Source organism: Cnephaeus nilssonii, assembly GCF_951640355.1.
Source record: "Cnephaeus nilssonii genome assembly, chromosome: 4".
NCBI classification, from domain to species: domain Eukaryota; kingdom Metazoa; phylum Chordata; class Mammalia; order Chiroptera; family Vespertilionidae; genus Cnephaeus; species Cnephaeus nilssonii.
The window spans coordinates 16,627,792-16,647,248 of record NC_137075.1 but is presented as its reverse complement, the minus strand read 5'-3'; positions in this window follow the sequence as shown (position 1 = coordinate 16,647,248).

Sequence of the window (19,457 nt, the reverse complement as noted above, 5' to 3'; positions counted from 1 at the left end):
GGGAGGGAATCTGAGTCCTCATCCATCATTCCATTCCTGTTCAGCTTACCCCCTACTCCTAAGGGCATTACACATATGAGCTCACTCATTCAACTCCTGGGCCCTGACAGAGAAGGCAGGTGCAAAAGTAGACGTAGTTGTAGATTCAGTGGTGGGATTCTCAGGGAGTTTCTTCAATGGGAAATATGAGACCAGATCATTTCCCCCCAGAGAATTACCTGAGGTGCTTGGGAGTGGGGACGTGAGTCAGAGTAGAGAAAGGTGGAGACGGTATAAAACTGTTCTTGAGGAGAGTGGTAAAATGTACCACTTTTGGGATTGATGAGCATGATTAGAGATACTAATTTCGGCTCTTTTGTGGTTTCCTCCGTTAGTGCTCAGTTGCCTCGGTACTGAGAGAGTCAGAATGACAATTGGATTCATTTGGGGCTAGAGTTTGTCCAGGCAGATGTGATAGAAAGGCCAACAGGCAAAGGCGGTGAAGATATTAGCTGGAGAACGATTGAAATAATAAAACATGAGCCCTGGCCGATGTTGCTCAGTTGGTTGGAACGTCGTCTGGTACACCAAAAGGTCTCGGGTTTGATTCTGGGTCAGGACACATACCCAGGTTTCTAGTCCCATCACCGGTCAGGTGGAGTGCATAAGGGAGGCAACCAACGGATGTGTCTCTCTTACATCGATGTTCCTCTCTCTTTCTCTCCCTCCTCCCCTCAACCCCTCTACCTCTACCTAAAATTCAAGAAAAACATGTTGTCCGGTGAGGATTACAAAAAAGAAAGAAAGAAAACATGGACTCTATGCTGGGGGAAAAAAAGGCTAGCAAATATAAGAATGAACAGATCCCATCTTTGGACCCTAAACACATCCAAAATAGTTCCCAGATCCATCCACTTTCCCTAGTTAAGGCCATCAACAGCTCTCCTGGAATACCACAGTAGCTTCCTAAATGGTCTTTTTGCCTTGGGTTCCTTGCTTAGTCATACTTCTTCCACACTAAAGTCAGAGTTATTTCTTAAAATTCATATCTCATATTACTATTGCCTGAAACCTTATCATGGTTCCCTGTTCTTCTTTGGAAAAATTCTAAATTTTTTAGCATAGATTTAAAGCTCTTTAAAGATCACTAACCTTGACTCATTCCTTAAAATTCCCATCTTCCCATTTTCCAGCCAGAAACTTCAATGTGCCATGCTTTTTCAAACTTCCAAACCTTTTTCCTTCTCAACTTCACTCACACTCATGGCTTTAATGAACAATATTATAAGAATGATACCAAATATAGATCATCAGCATGGACCTCTCTTCTGAACTCAGGATCCACGTATGTGGAATCCGGTCTACTGCCATCTTCACTTTTTAGTGTATCTCTATGAACTCATGATATACCAGTCTCCATGCTATGTTAAAATATCATCTTTTGGAAACTTGGTGGCCCACAGGTCCCAACTAAACTTCTGGTGTATGCTTTGTTTGCCATCACAATGTCTTGATTTTTAAAAATTGGATGCTAATATTAAAAATGTGGAAAATTACATATTGAAGTCCAGATTTCCATTTTTTCTTAAAAAGCTAGAAGATCTGGCCACATTGAACCCACTCTCCTTTATGGCAGTAATCAGCTGGATTTGAGTGCTGACTGTCCTCTTTAGATGGCATGTGTATGCCAGTCTCGTTTCCACCACTCTTACCTTTATGGGGTCTGCCTGCCTGAGTTCTTTAGCCACTTGTGTTTGTAACCCCTAGTCTGCTGTGATTTTGCCTGCCTCTCCTTTCACCTTCATGGAATCAAACTTTCTGAGGTTTCACTATGCTTCAGTGACACTATTTTTAGTCCCTTGAACACCTTTTCCTCCCTATTTTAGGGTCTTCACACGTGTCATTCCCTCTGCCAGGAAAGCTCTTCCTCCTCCTCACCCCAACCCCAACAACACAGACACCTGAATAATTCCTACCCTCCTTCTCCACTGGGCTTAGAGTTATTTTCTGAAAAAAAGTGTTCCTGACACCCTTCACTAGTTTAGTTCTCCATACTGTACACTCTCATGGCACTCCATACATTTCCTTATTACATTATATAATTTGATAAGTACTTCCTGAGTATCAGATATGTCATAATTGTAGTTATCTAAATTCTTGCTTAGTTATAGTAGTTTAATGGTTCTTTCTACTCTACCTCCCAAGCATCTATATATATAAAAAGCCAGTGGCCAGAACCCCGGAATGCAGGAACGACCAAATAACTGGTCACCAGGAGGTGCATTGATGGGTCCCGCCCGCAGCGGAGCAGCCGAGTCTGGGGTCCCGCGGCGATGTGATGGAGTCTGGGGTCCCACTGGCGCGGAGGGTCTGGGTCTCCCGTGATTTTGCATGTGGGGCCTCTAGTAATTACATAATTGCTTAAATTCATGCAGCTTAATGTGAGTATGGTATGACTCCCTGATGGGTGGCCCTCCCACTAAAGTTAAGATACAAGACCATGGGAATTATGTGTATTTTCTTCATTGCTCTATTCCTGTGCCTAATATACCCATCAGGTGCTCAGTAAATAAATTTTGAGTACATGAATTAATGAAAGTAGAACATAGGATGCAGTGATTAGACATAAAGAGTAAGTAGGGTTCTGGCCCGTTTGGCTCAGAGGATAGAGCATGGGCCTGTGGACTGAAAGGTCCCAGATTTGATTCCGGTCAAGGGCACATGCCCGGGTTGCAAGCTCAACCCCCAGTAGGGGACATGCAGGAGGCAGCCAATCAATGATTCTCTCTCATCATTGATGTTTCTATCACTCTCTCCCTCTCCCTTCCTCTCTGAAATCAATAGAAATAATATTTTTTAAAAAGAGTAAGTAGGGAGCCAGGCCATGTTGCTCAGTGGTTGAGCATTAACCCATGCACTAAAAGTTCGCCAGTTTGATTCCCAGTTAGGGCATATGCCCAGTTGTGGACCTGCACTCAGGCGGGGGGCATGCAGGAGGCAGCCAATCAATGTTTCCCTCTCATCAATGTTTCTATCTCTCTCTCCTTCTCCTTTCCTCTCTCTGTAAAATTCAATTTAAAAAAAATCTTTAAAAAAAAAAAAAGTATGGACCCTGGAAACCAAGATGGTGATACTCACCGCCTCCCACAATCACATTAAACTTACAACTAAAATACAGAACAGCCATCATTCAGAACAACCATCATTTAGAACCACTTGAAATCTGGCTGAATGGAAGTCCTGCAACTAGAAAAGTAAAGAAGAAAGCACACTGAGACTAGAAGGAGGGGTGGAGGGGTGGAACGGGGTGGTCCAACACCCACGTGTGGTATTTTTTTAATCAGGAGGGATATCTTGGCTATGGAGGCTTCCTATGAGGAACAAGGGGTCCCAGTCCCAAACCAGGCACCCAGCCCAGGGTTCCAGAGCTGGGAAGAGAAGTCCATGTAACTTCAGGCTGTAAAAAACCAGTGAGAATTGTGGCTGAGTGATCCAGGCAGTTCCTCTTAAAGGGCCAGTGCATGAATTTACAGCTCACTCCCTCTGAGCTCCAGTGCTGGGAGAACACCTTGAGGGGATCCAGGGACATATGAGGAGGAACTGGATTGTCTGGCATCAGAGCAAGAACTCTGGGGTGGCTTTCTCCCAGACAGGAGTGCTTGTAGGGATCATTGTTCCTATGCTGAGACCTCCCCTGTTGCAGAGCTGACTGGCAGCCATATCTAAGTTTCCATCAGCCTGGTTCACACTGTTTACTCCACCCTGGTGATTCCCTGAGACCCTGCTCCATCCAATTTGCCACCCCACCTAAGCTGTTTGCAGCAGCCTTTCTATATGAATGGCCTGTCCTGGCTCAAGCTTCAGACTTTCCTAACATCTCTCAAACAAGCAGCATCTGGCATCAGTGTGCCTCATACTTATCAATAAGAGGCCCAAGACAGTTTGGCCTCCTCTGGGCACTTCACAAGAAGCAGTCATCTGCAGATCACTCTGTGGCTCCTGTAGAGTGGACCCAGGCAGTGACTGACTTTGCACCTCCAGGTAGGCCCGGTGGACAGCTTTAGACTATACCAGATTACAACTTTACACATCCATAAGTGACATGCTCAAGGGGCAGACTCAGTGAGCACTAAAGCCCCACTGAAGCAAGTCCTGCTCCATAGGGGTATCTCCTGCACAGCAGTTCTTCCACTCACAGCTGATCCTCAGAGCCAATTGGCCTGTAGGTTGATTCCTCCCAGTGACACCAACAGCAATCAAGGCTCAACTACAATAAGACTGTGTATACAGCCCACAAGGGATGCACCTACAGTGCCCACCTCAGATGAATGGGGAGTCTGAGCCAGTGAGCCCTACAGGACACCTATTACAGAAGGCCACTCTACCAATTCCAGGAGATATAGCAGTTTACCTAATATATAGAAACAACACAAGGAAGCAGCCAGAATGTAAAGACAAAGAAATATGTCACAAATGAAAGAAGAAATCTCAAAAAAAAAGAAAAAAGAAAAAAAAAAGAACTCAATGAAATGGAAGCAAGCAAACTATTAGAGTTCAAAACAGCCCTAACCAGTTTGGTTCAGTAGTTAGAGCATCGACTCATGGACTGAAGGGTCTCGGGTTTGATTTCTGGTCAAGGGCATGAATTTCGGTTGCAGTTTCCCCAGTCCTGGTCAGGGCACATGTGGGAGGCGACCAATCATTATGTCTCCCTCATGTCAATGTTTCTCTCTCTCTCTCCCCCCCCCCCCCCTCTTACATGCCTTCAACTTTCTCTAGAAATCAATGGGGTGGGGTTGGGGGAGGCTGGATATCCTCAGGTGAGGATTAAAAAAAAAAAAAAGAAAGAAAGAAAAGGAAAGCCAAAGTTAAAAATAATGGCCATAGGGTTGCTCAAGGATATTAATGAGAGCTTCAAGGATCTTAGTGAGAATTTCAATAACCTTGGTGAGAACATCAAAGACATGAAAAAGGACCAGTCAGAAATTAAGCATACATTAACTGAAATAAAAAATAATTTACAGGGATTCAACAGTAGAGTAGAGGATTCTGAGAATCAAATCAACTATTTGGAAGATGGGGAAGCAAAAAACATCCAATTAGAAGAGGAAAAAGAAAAAAGAACCCCAAAATAGGAAGATAGTATAAGGAGCCTCTGGGACAACTTCAAGCATACCAACATTCATATTATGGGGGTGCCAAAAGGGAAGAGAGAGAGAGCAAGATATTGAAAACCTATTTGAAGAAATAATGACAGAAAATGTCCCCTACCTGGTGAAAGAAATAGACTTACAAGTCCAGGAAGTGCAGAGAGTCCCCAAAACAAGAGGAACCTAAAGAGGCCCACACCAAGACACATCATAATTAAAATGGCAAGGGTTAAAGACAAAGAGAGAATCTTAAAAGCAGCAAAGGAAAAACAGTTCAGAAGAAGGAGAAGAAGAAGGAGAAGGAGGAGGAGAAAGAGAATGAGAAGAAAAAGAAGGAGGAGGAGGAGGAGGAGGAGGAGGAGGAGGAGGAGGAGGAGGAGAAGAAGAAACAATAAAATGCTAATAAATACATATCTACCAACAATTGAATCTAAAAATCAAAATAAACAAACAAGGAATCTAATGAACAAAATAGAATGATGAATAAAATAGAACCAGAGGAATGGAAACATGGAACAGACTGATGAATTTCAGAGGGAAGGGAGACGGAGGGGGGACCCGGAAGAGATTAACCAAAGAACTTACATGCATATATGCATTATCTATGGGCACAGACAATAGGGTGGTGAAGGCCTGGAGTGGGATGGAAACCAGGTAGAGGGGAGTAATGGGGGAAGCGGGGGAGAGGATATCTGTAATACTCTCAACAATAAAGATTTTAAAACAAATCAGTATGTCCTTATAACCCTCACATGAACACCTTGTGTGTGTGCACCTGGTAATTAGGAAACAAACAAACAAAAGAGTAAGTAGGGAGGTGGGGACAACAATTCCTGGCTTCTGAATTGAGTACTGTATGGTTGGTGGTACCATTAACTGAGATAAGGTTTCCTTGGAAAAATAAAAGCCTGTGAAGCAGGATTAATTTCATACTGATGTTGAAGTGTTTATGAGACTGTTGAGTGCAGACATCTGATACATAGTTGGACATATAAAGTTCAGAAAACCATTTAAGGTGGGGATTAGCACCTTTATTTTGCAGATTTGATGTTCTACAGATCTGAGGCATGTACAATTAATAAGCAGCAGAGATAGTACTTAAATCTAGTTTGCAGGCCTGAGGTCTAATACTTTACATTCTCTTCCTCATTGCTATGATGCTTGTTATACTATAAAGAACATTATTCATTTAAGATCTCTGCCCTTCTAAAATATTCATTCTTACCAAAACCTATAAAATAATAAATTTTAAATTATTATCTTCAATTTCTACTCACCAGGTTTTTTATTTTAAGTTAACAAGGATTTATTACCTCATAATGGTGAGACAAACTATGAGAGAGAGAAAATCCTGATGATTTTAGAAGTCCCTAGTCCCAACTGTTCTGAGACCTAGTCAGTTCTTAATTTGAGGGCAATAATTCACCCTTAGTCTCATGTACTGATATGAAACTGCATAATGCTTTTCTGCCCAGAATCTAATATGTCTTCAAAGGATATAGAACAGTGTGGCCTGGTGGGAAAAAAATATGAGCTCTTGAGTCAGAGAGATCGGATTTGGATTGAGGCCTTGCTATTTACTACCACAGGGAAGAAGGAAACTTTTCCTCTACCATCTCAGGTTCTGTTTCTGGAGGCATGTGAATAAACTGAGAAAAGACAGAATAACAGGAGAACGGGCATATGTTCGTACTGATGTTAGTATTTCTACATTTGCAGGAGCTTCACAGAAAAGAAGTAGAAACCCAAAGAGGTGATTAGAGCTGGGAGCTTATATACCATTTTAACAAAAGGCTAGTGGAGAAGTGACTAGACAAAGGAAAAGGGGTTTGGGCTCTTAGGGCTAGTAAATTGTGACTCGTAGGGATAGTAAATTGTGACTCGTAGGGATAGTAAATTGTGAAAGATGACTAGGAACTCTATGGTAGGTAAGGGTTGTTTAGTAAGGTTTTTTAATGTAGCCTCATGTCATTTCCCGTGGTAAGTATCATTCTCTTACTGGTATGGGAGTGGGGAGCCTTTACAAATGGAATTTTATGTCATCTTTACAAAGGGCAATTTATGCCCTGCTTTTGGGCAGCAAGGGGAAGGGCAGATAGCTCCTCCTGTGTTTGCTGTTTCTCAATTGCCTTAGGCTCAAAATAATTAATACACCACAGTGACATATTGTGGGTTGGCATGCCTTGATCCCCTTCACTACATAAGCCTTAAACGCTTAGTCCATATGCTCACCTGTAAAATATTTATTATATAAAACACCTAATTCGCAGTGGCTGGAACATAGTACATGGCCAATAAATGGTAGCTACCATCATTATAATTATTATTAAGAGTAAGAGAGTGATTGAAAAGTTGGAGTCCCATATGCTGAGGAGTAAATAGAACAGGGAGTAAACCAAGGCAGGTAGATAGACTGAGAGAAAATCAGGACAAAGAAGCTTATCTTACTAAGGTAGTAAATGAGCCTACAGAGAGATAGCACTCAAGGATTAAAAGTTCTCAGTTAATAGTATGTTGGCATGTGAGATTTTAGAAATGAAATATTTGCCTGGGCATGGTAATTGGAGGGACTTGCTGAAGAGGGGCAAAGGTTAAAATTGTCAGAGCTAAAGTTAAGGTCCAATGAGGTTTGGGTACAGGACAGGGTCTTCTACATGAACAATGAAATGGCCTAGGATAATGGTGGGCCTTTCAAACAATTTTGTCATCCGTTTCTGCCTGTCTTCCTCACTAGATTGTGAACTCCTTGAGGCCAGGAACAGTGCCTTATTCATTTTTGTATTTTTATTTCTAAAATAATGATGGATATATAGCAACATATTAAAAATTAGATGGATGGCACTATCTGGTGTGTTATCTTTCAGAATGAGAAGACAAGCCACAGACTGGGAGAAAATATTTGCCAAGGACATGAGTGAACCCTATTTCCTGGCCAGGTAGCTCAATTGGTTAGAGCATCGCCCCTCTATGTCAGGGCAAGAACCAACCAATGATTGAATTAATAAGTGGAACAAATCGATGTCTCTCTTCCTCCTCCTCCCTCTCCTCCTCCTCCTCCTCCTCCTCCTCCTCCTCCTCCTCCTCCTCTTCCTTCTCCTCCTTTTTCTAAAATCAATAAATAAAGTTTTTAAATAAAGACTGAGCCCTAATGTAAACCATAGACTTTGGGTGATTACAATGTGTCAGTGTAGGTTTGTTGACTGTGACAAATGTACCACTCTGGTGGGGGATGTTGATAATGGGGAAGGTTGTGCATGTGTCCGGGCAGAGATATTTGGAAACCTCGTACCTTCCCCTTAATTTTGCTGTTAACCTAAAACTGCACTAAAAATATAAAGTCTGGAAAAAAAATGTATTTTACAAAAGTATGTTATCCAAAATATACAAAGAACTCATAAAATTCAACAATAAGAAAACAAGCAATGTGACTTAAAAAAATGGGACACCTTATCAAAGAAGATACATAGAGGGCAAGTAAACATATGCAAAAAAGCTCCACATCATATGTCATTAGGGAAATGCAAATTAAAAGAACAATGAGATACCACTACACATGTATTAAAATAACCAAAATGCAAAACACTGACAACACCAGATTTTGGTAAATTTATGGAGTAACAGGAACTCTCATTCACTGCTGGTGGGAATGTAAGATAAAGCATAGATGTTAAAACTATTTCTTTCTTCCAAGAAATGATTTTGGAATTATAGTTTTTTGCATGTAATAAGCAATCAAGACATGCCAGTAGGTAACAGTTGGGAAACTAAGTGGTAAGAGAAGAGAGGATTAGCTCCCCCATATTAGCTTTGGGAGAACTAGGTTTTAGAATTGTGCCTTGTAATTCCATGGGCCCTTGCTGCTGCTCAAACTAGGAGAGAACTTCAACTGACTTCTGTCTTCAAGCCTGTTCTGCAATCTCATAGTCTGGTGTTCTTATTTTCTAAATAAAAACAAAACACAGACACAAATGATTTAAAATAAGAGCATTTAATTTAAAAAAAAACTTGCATAGCCGACTGTGGAGAAAGAATTATTTTAATGATGAATAGGTTATTAATGCTGTTTTAAAACTATAGTCAATATAATTTAGTTTAATAGTTTTATTATTCCTGGAAATTTTAAGTATTTTTTTTCTCTTTTTTACTACTGTGCTACTTCTATTTAGACTATAGATATATAGAGTTATATAAAAAGAGTTCTATAGCCCTGGCCGGTTTGGCTCAGTGGATAGAGCGATGGCCTGTGGACTGAAGGGTCCTGGGTTTGATTCTGGTCAAGGGCACATGCCTGGGTTGTGGGCTTGATCCCCAGTCGCAGGGGGGTGCAGGAAGCAGCTGATCAATGAATCTCTCTCATCATTGATGTTCCTATCTCTCTCTCCTTCTCCCTTCCTCTCTGAAATCAATAAAGAAATATCTATATATATAAAAGCCTAAGCAACAGCATGACTGAATGACCAGTAGACTGGTCGCTATGATGTGCACTGACCACAAGGGGGCAGATGCTTAATGCAGGAGCTGCCCCCTGGTGGTCAGTGCGCTCCCACAGCCAACCTCCCACAGTGCCTCCCCCCTGCTGGCTGGCCCTGATGGGGACTGGGTGAGATGGCCCTGATTGGCTCCAATCACCAGCCAAGCCGAGGGACCCCACCTGTGTACGAATTTAGCACTGGGCCTTTAGTAGTTTTATACAGATATTACAGACATCTAGAATTAAAATGCTGTTGTAGTTGAATGAGTGCTGTGCTGGGTATTGGGCTACCAGGTTTTAATTCCATCTTTTCCATTGATTGGCTATGTGACCTTGGAATTCTGTGAACTTGGGAGATCAAAAGCTCCTTATTTCCTCATAGCCTACATTGTTTTAAGGTTCCTTCAAGTTCTAAATGTTTTTTATTCTAAAGCTTAATATAAAAAGTAAAAGGATGTGTACTGGCTCAGTAGATGAGAAGTTGAGAATGTGGGCTTTATTTATTCATACAATGGAATTCTACACAGAAATATATATATATATATATATATATATATATATATATATATATATATATATATATATAGAAAGAGAGAGAGAGAGGTAGTATGCAAATTAGGCCAGGATGTCATATTGGTCACAACCAGCTCAGGAGGAGGGGCCAGGCGTGGGCCCCGAGCCAGAGAGAACAACACACAGGGTGGCCCACGCCTGGCCCCGGAGCAGGAGAGAACAACATGCAGGGGGGCCGGAGCAGAGACACAAACCCGCGGGGGGGGTGGGGGGGCTGGCCCCCAGCAACCACGCAGCCGTGGCACGCCAGCAGTCTTGCCTCTGCTCAGGAGCTGCAGAGGAAACACCTTTTCTGACCACTCGTTGGCTAAGCTTGTGGTATACCACTTCCTTGGGTAATAAGAATCCAAGAAGGTGATCTAGGGTTTTTCCACCTCACTCCTGGAGGAAAAAACAAAGGTCTGCTGCTGGAGGGGCTCAGAAATGTCATATCCTGCCCTAGCCGGTTTTGCTCAGTGGATAGAGACTCGGCCTTCGGACCGAAGGGTCCGGGTTTGATTTTGATCAAGGGCGTGTACCTAGGTTGCAGGCTCCTCCCTGGCCGGGGCCCAGGTAAGGGCTCATGCAGGAGGCAACCAATCAAAGTGTGCCTCTCACATTGATGTTTCTCTCTGTCTTTCCCTCTCTCTTCCACACTCTAAAAATCAATAGAAAAATATCCTCAGGTGAGGAAAAAAAAAAAAAGAAAGAAAGAAATGTTATATCTATGAAAGAGACATCTTGAAAATGCCTAAAGAAAGTTGTCATTTTTTCGTGGTGAAGGAACTGGAGTCCGTGTTGATGAAAACACCTTGGTGGCTGTGGTGGCCAGCAGTGGCAGCAGCAGCAGGGTGATGGGGGTGGTGCCTTCCCCTGATCAGCCCGGTCACCTCCCACAGAGGATATCCCCCGAGGGTTCCCGGACTGTGAGAGGGGGCAAGCTAGGCTGAGGGACACCCCACCCCCAGTGCACGAATTTCATGCACCAGGCCTCTAGTTAAAAATAAATTAATTAGATCCACACATTCAACATAAAATAAACACCAAGAATATACAATTGAGCGGGAGAGATAGAAATGATATTCATATAAATTTTTTAAATATACAAAATTGGTCTACTAGTATATATTTTAATGATATGAGCATATGTAGTAAAAGTATAAAAATATGGATAGGTAGAATGACTACCAATCTCAGTAAATATGGTTATACTACAGGCCCAGTGCATGAAATTCGTGCACGTGGGGGAGGGGGTTCCTCAGCCCGGCCTGCACCCTCTCAATCCAGGACCTCTGGTTCCTAACCACTCACCTGCCTGCCTGCCTGATTGCCCCTAACCAGTCTGCCTGCCTGCCTGATGCCCTAACAACCTCTGCCTGCCTGCCTGATCACCCCTAACCACTCTGCCTGCCTGCCTGATGCCCCTAACTGCTTGCATGCCTGCTTGATCACCCCTAACTGCTTGCCTGCCTGCCTGATCACCCCTAACTGCCTCTGCCTGCTTGCCTAATCACCTCTAAACTCTCTGCTTGCCTGATTTCCCTTAACTGCCTCTGCCTGCCTGCCTGATCGCCCCTAACTGCTCGCCTGCCTGCCTAACCGCCTCTGCTTCGGCTCCTGCTGCTGCAGCTTTGTCCAGAAGGACGTCCGGAATGACGTCCAGAAGGTCATTCAGCTGTCTGGTCTAATTAGCATATTATGCTTTTATTATTATAGATGGGGGGGATAGAAAGGATGGGTAGAGCAGGAGGTTTAATTATTTATACAATGTTTTAGTTCTTTGAAAAGTTCTGAAAAAAATCTTTCAAAATGTACTTGTTTAATTGTGGGTGGTGGGATCATGGGTATTATACTTTTCAGCATTTTAAAATATTTAGAATATTAAATATTTTTTAAAATTTTAAGAATTATAATAGAAAATTAGGAAAATAGAACATTATCTTCTCAATGAGATATACCTAATATCCTTCTTCAAATTGCAACTAACCTCATCACGTTTTATATTTCTGGTCCCCTTTGCTCTGCTCTACTTTTAATTCTTACAATTGCATGTGTCATCTCCTAACATACCACAAATCTGTTTATCATTTTTTGTCTTTATCCCCTGACTAAAATGTAAGCTCCACAAGGGCAAAGATCTCTGTAGGCTTTGCTCACTGTTGCGTCTTTTTTGTTGTTGTTGTTAATCCTCACCCAAGGTTACTTTTCCATTGCTTTTCAGGGAGAGTAGAAGAGAGAGGGAAAGACAGAGAGAAACATCGATGTGAGAGAAACACATCAATGGTTGCCTCCTGCATGAGCCCTGACCAGGGCCTGGGCCAGGGAGGAGCCTGCAACCAAGGTACCTGCCCTTGACCAGAATCGAACCTGGGACCCTTCAGTTCTCAGGCTGATGCTCCATCCACTGAGCCAAACCAGCTAGGGTCACTGATGAATCTTAAGTGCCTAGGATAGTGCCTAGCACAAAATAGGTACCCCAGAAACATTTGTTCCTGTAAATGTATGGTGTCAGAGTTTAACTGTCTGTACTCAAATCCTGGTGCTATGCTCAATAGGCATGGTCAAGTTAGTTAAACTCTCTCTAAGCCTCAGTTTCATTATCTGCAAAATGGGAATTGTAATAGTATCTATCTGATAGGATTGGTATACTACAGGTAAAACACTTTGTGATTTTTTATATTTATTTATTCATTTTTGTTGTTGTTGTTGATCCTCATCTGAGGATATTTTTTCATTGACTCTCTCTCTTTTTTTTTTTTAGAGAATGGAAGGGAGGACGAGAGACAGAGAAGCATCGATGTGAGAGAGACACATCCATTGGTTGGCTCCTGCATGAGCACCAACCAGGCCCGGGAATCGAGCCTGCAGTTGAGCTATGTGCCCTTGACTGTCACTGAACCTGGGTCCCTTCAGTCCATGATATTTTCTTAATGTTGGCTTTATTTTTTAAAGCCTGAAGCATACCAGAAGTTATACTTTTGAAGCTAGACTAATTTCTTCCACCAGCAACATTTCATCAAAAAGAATTCTCAGTCCGGCTGGTGTGGCTCACTGGTTGAGTGTCAACCTATGAATGAAAAGGTCTCCAGTTCAATTCTCGGACAGGGCACATACCTGAGTTGAGAGCTTGATCCCCAGTGGGAGGCGTGCAAGAAGCAGATGATCAATGATTCTCTCTCATCATTGATGTTTCTATCTCTCCCATCTTCTTTCTTCCTCTCTGAAATCAATAAAAATATGTTTAAAAAACAGAATTTTCAAATTATTGTGATAATGGAACACATATTATGTGTTATTACATATTATATATAAACCAAATTTCATCTATCACCAAAGTTGACTAATTTCACTTTATTTCCTTACTCCTACCCACTTTTATTGGAGATGTTAAGAATAATATTTTTCATGACCAGCTGAAAAATAACATCCTTTCTCTATTGCTAGTACTTAATCTCTTTTCTTCCCTGAGTAATAGAAATTCCTTTAAAAATAGCCTCTTCTTAATTTCTTTTCTTTCCTCTGGCTAATACTCAGGGTTTTCTCTTTGTCCTCACAATTCCCCTCCTCAACATTGTGAAATATATATACTTATAAAATATATTTATGTAAGTATATGTATATAACAGTTAATATTAAAATAATAATCATATTACCTTTTGTAACAAATTACTCCACAATGTAGTAGTTTGAAACAACCACCATACATTGTTTCACAGAATTTACAGGTCAGTAATCCAGACAGAGCTTAGCTTAGTGCTTTTGGCTCAAGGCCTCTCAGGAGGTTTCATCCAGGCTGTTGTTTGAGATTGTGATCATCTGATGGCTCAACTGGGGGAGACTCAACTTTCCCTCTGCTCAGTCAGTTGGCAGGATTGAGTTCCTCATTGGCTGTTGGCAAGAAGCCTCCCTCAATTCTTTGCTGTGTGGTCCTCTCCAAAGAGTAGCTCACAACATGGCAACAGGCTGCCCTAAGTGACAGAGAGCCCCAAATGAATTTACAACATTTTGTAAATTAATGTTGGTACTAATACCCCATGACCTCTGCTGCATATATTCACTAGAAGTCACTCAATCTAGCTTACACTTAAGGAGAGAGGATTACACAAATGCATGAATACTAGGAGGTAGGGATCCTTGAGGGCCATCTTAGAGGCCATCTACCATACCCATGTGACAATTTTTAGAAATGCACAAGTGAAGGATGCACAGCATTCTTCCTTATGGCCTGTCAATCACATATTCTCTCATGTAACTCTTCTACTGGCTGCTATGACATTCTTCCCCCAAAATGATAGCCATTGCTATTAGCTTATTATTAAACTAGAGGCCCGGTGCACAAAATTCGTGCACTGGGGGTGGGGGGGTGTCCCTCAGCCCAGCCTGCACCCTCTCCAATCTGGGACCCTTGGGGGATGTCTGACTGCCGGTTTAGGCCCAATCCCTGTCCAAGGCCCAAACCAGCAGTCAGACATCCCTCTCACAATCCGGGACTGCTGGCTCCTAACCGCTCGCCTGCCTGCCTGTCTGATTGCCCCTAACCGCTTCTGCCTGCCAGCCTGATCACCCCCTAACCACTCCCCTGCCGGCCTGATTAACACCTAACTGCTCCCCCGCTGGCCTGATTGCCCCTAACTGCCTCTGCCTGCATGATCACCCCTAACTGCCCGCCCTTGCCAGCCTGAACTTGCCCCCAACTGCCCTCTGCTGCCAGCCAATTTGGTTTTGATTGGTCGGTTTCTATGCCAGTCAGCATCAAAAGCTCCACCTCCTAGGCAGCCATTGGCTCCTTACAGTTAACCCAGATTTGGTTCTGATTGGTCAGTTTCTATGCCAGTCAGTGTCTCTGGGCCTATCAATGGGGCCTGATCAGAAAGGTGGGGCTGATCAGCAGCCCCAGTGGAGGCCTGGAGAGAAATGGAGGCACAGCTGCTGACCAGGCCTGGAAAGAAAGAGAGAGGCACGGTTCAGACCCTGCTTCTCTCTTCAGGCCTCTCTCAGGGCCTGATTTGCAGCCCCTTCAGCAGTCAGTGCTGGGTCGCCATGCCTGCAGCTGTAGCAGTCAGTGTTGGGTCACCATGGCAACCCAGCACTGACTGCAGGACTGACTTCCAGTTGGTCGAGCCTCCCGGTCGTTGTGGATGTGACGGACCCAGAGTTTTTACATATTAGGACTAGAGGTCTGATGCATGAAATTCGTGCATGGGAGGGGGCTCCCCTCAGCCCAGCCTGCACCCTCTCCAATCCGGGATCCCACGGGGGATGTCTGACTGCCGGTTTAAGCCCAATCCTGGGGATTGGGCCTAAACCGACAGTCGGACACCCCTCTCACAATCCAGGACCACTGGTTCCTAACTGCCCCCTCACCAGCCTGGTTGGCCCTTACTGTCCCCTCTGTCAACCTGGTTGCCCCCAACTGCCCCCCTGCTGGCCTGATCACCCCAATCTACCCCCCTGCTGGCCTGGTCACCCCCAATTGCCCCTCCTGCCAGTCTGATCATCCCACGCCGCCTACTGTTTAGTCGTTTGGTCGTCCCTCACTAACCCCCCTGCCGACCTGGTCACCCCACTCAGCCTGCTGTTCAGTCATTACTGTTACTGTGATGGCATCCCAGACAATTTGCATATTACTCTATTATTAGTATAGATTGATATTGGGTATGAAAAGATTAATACAAAGGGGCACCCCTATTTAGATGAGTCTTTCATTAAATTGGAATGAGGTAAACACAATGAAATGACTATTTCATGAGGAAAACTTAGGTAAGTATAATGTATTTTTATATCAGCAGTGTAGACCCTTCCAGAAGAAAAAATAGTTAGAAATGACACCCATTCCTTTACCTTACTCTTAGCAACAGATACAAGAACTGAAATGATGCCAGAGGATTCTCTAAGTAATAACTTTTTTTTCCAGTTATATTTCTCAATGTGACATTATCATCCTGAGTTATGAAGGCAACCATTTTTCACTTGGATTTGTCAACACTTGGAAACAATAAGGTATACTGCCAAAATTAAATTAAAATAATAAAATTGGAGATCATAAAGTGTAACCTACTCATTTTTAAATGATGTTTCCAGGTTACAAATGATTTGCCCTACTTTCACTATGTTACATTTGCAGTAGCCAGACTCTATGATGGGACATTAGGTCTTTAATACCCAGGCCAGTCTTCTTTCCTTTGTGCTATCATGGGCACAGATTTATCAGCACACTGTCTGACTTATGCAGACATTTTTTTATATATATATTGATCCATCTTGTTTGAACTAGATTATAAAATCATGTCTTTTCTTATTCTACATTCTGATTATGTAAAAGGGGATATCTGTATTGTTATGTGTGTCGATATTTGGTTATATAAGGTAGGAAAAACATTTTAGAATGGTAGGAAATATTACATAAGAGCATGAACTTTGGAATCGGGCAGTCCTAAGCAGAGATTCTATTTAGTAGCTGTGTCATCCTGGGCACATTATTTAACCATGCTAAGCCCTAGTTTTCCTACCTATAAAAACAAAGAAAACAGTATCTTCTAAATAGACTCATTGGGTGGATTAATGCCTGACACACACTAAGAAAGAAGTATCTGTTTATTTCTCTTTATTCATCCACTCAACACTCAGTGTTACAAATTTGAATTATCTTTAAATGGAAATCACATAAAAGGGGGATGGAGTCCTATATTTGGACTGTTAACAATTGGTATATTGCTTGGTAAACAAAAATGAAACCCTAGTTTAGGATGGTTTCCTCCAAAATATTCTGCTCTTTTCACTCTGGTTTAATCCTACACATGCCTGTATCAGTATACAGATTTTTCTTTCCTCTAATAAAGCATTTTCAGGGGAGAAAAAACTTTTTGCTCTACCCTCTTTCAGTGGGAGGGTGGGAATAAAACTAACAAGAAAGATTAACAGGAGAAAAAGCATATAATTTTATTATTTATGTACATAGTTCACAGAAAAGAAGTAAAACATAAAGAGATGGTTAGACTTGGGGCTTACATACTATTTTCAAAAAATATATCTTGATTGATTTCAGAGAGGAAGGGAGAGATAGAAACATCAATGTTGAGAGAGAATCATTGATCATCTGTCTCCTGCACGTCCCCTATTGGGGATCAAGCCTGCAACTCAGGCATGTTTGATTCATTCCTTGGCCAGAATTGAACCTGGGACCCTTCAGTCCACAGGCTGGCTCTCTATCCACTGAGATAAACCAGCTAAAGCAGGGTGGGGGTTCCCTTGGGGTGTGGGGTAGCCTGGGCAAGGGGCCTGTGGTGGTTTGCAGGCCAGCCACGCCGCCCAGCGACCCAAGCAGAGGCCCTGGTGTCTGGGATTTATTTATCTTCTATAATTGAAACTTTGAGCGGAGCCAAGCCTCCTGCTTGCTCCTTGGCTGCAGCAATTTTTGTTGGGATTTATTTATCTTCTATAATTGAAACTTTGTAGCCTTGAGTGGAGGCCTAGGCCAGCCAGGGTGTGCAGAAAGCTTGGCTTCCTCCATCGCCGGGGGCAACTCAAGCCTCCTGCTCTCTCCAGCTCTGTGGACGCCGCCATTTTTGTTGGGATTTACTTATCTTCTATAATTGAAACTTTGTAGCCTTGCCCTAACCGGTTTGGCTCAGTGGATAGAGCATCGGCCTGCGGACTCAAGGGTCCCAGGTTCGATTCCGGTCAAGGGCATGTACCTTGGTTGCGGGCACATCCCTAGTATGGGGTGTGCAGGAGGCAGCTGATTGATGTTTCTCTCTCATCGATGTTTCTAGCTTTCTCTCCCTCTCCCTTCCTCTCTGTAAAAAAAAATCAATAAAATATATTTAAAAAAAAAAACAAAAAAAAAAAACTTTGTAGCCTCTAGTGGAGGCCTAGGCCGCCCAGGGTGTGCGGAAAGCTTGGCTTCCTCCATTACAAGGGAAACCCAAGCCTCCTGCTCACTCCGTGGCCACAGCCATCTTGGTTGGGTTAATTTGCATACTCATTCCTGATTGGCTGGTGGATGTGGCTTGTGGGTGTAGCGGAGGTACAGTCAATTTGCGTATTGCTCTTTTATTAGATAGGACTAGTATCCGTGTGCCAGTAGCTCGCTGCTGCCATCCAGTAGCTCTCTGCCCACTGTCCCACCCTCCTGTAGCTCCCCTGACCCTCCCTCATAGCTTGCTGCCCTGCCCTCTCCTGTAGCTCTCCACTGCCCGCTTGTAGCCAGTATCTTGCTGCTGCACTCCTGTAGCTCTCTGCCTGCTGCCCCACCCTCCTGTAGCTCCCTCTGCCCCCCTGTCCCCCCATAACTTGCTGCCCTGGCCCCTCCTGTAGCTCTCTGCCACCCGCTTGTAGCTCGCTGCCCCACCCTCCTGCTGATCCGTGATCCAGTCATTACACAGCCGGTCATTATGCTTCACGGCGTAACAACCATTTGCATATTACATCTTTATTATATAGGATAGATGCCACCCCAATACATTCATTAAAAAAAAAAAAGAAACATCAATTTTGAGACATGGGACCTTATACTAAACTAGAGGCCCGGTGCATGAAATTCATGCATGGGTAGGGTCCCTAGACCTGGCTGGCGATCAGGGCCGATTGGGGCCTTCCGGCTGCTGGCCAGGGCCTTCCTTCCCCTGGCTACTGCTGCCAGCTGAGGCCTTCCTTTTGTTTCATGCCACCCCTTGGTGGTCAGCACACGTCATAGTGAACAGTCAAACTCCTAGTCCAGTGATGGGCAACCTTTTGAGCTTGGTGTGTCAAACTTCGCCAAAAAACTGAGCATAACTCGGGTATTGTGTCACTTTGAGGAAAAAACTAACTCTAAGACTCTAGTTGCAAATGTTTCATCCTCAGGGGCAGCAAATGTTTCATCCTCGGCATGCGGCCGCGTGTCATCAGAAATGGCTACGCGTGTCAGTGCTGACACGCGTGTCATAGGTTCGCCATCACTGTCCTAGTCAGTTGAACTCCTGAGGGGACAATTTGCATATTAGCCTTTTATTATCTCTATAATAAAGAGCCAGGGTGTAACGACTTTACGACCGAAGCTCTACCAGACCGGAAGTCAGTGCTGGGTTGCCATGGTAATCCAGTGCTGACTGCATCGGCTGCAGGCGGAGTGCCCCAGCACAGACTGCTGAGGGGGCTGCGAATCAGGGCCAGAGAGAGGCCTGAAGAGAGAAGCAGGGACTGATCCGTTGCCTCTGTGGCACCTTTTGACCAGCACTTGCCTCTCTCTTTCTCTCCCAGTCTGGCCAGCAGCCGCACCTCCATTTCTCTCCAGGACTCCACCAGGGCTGCTGATCAGCTCTGCC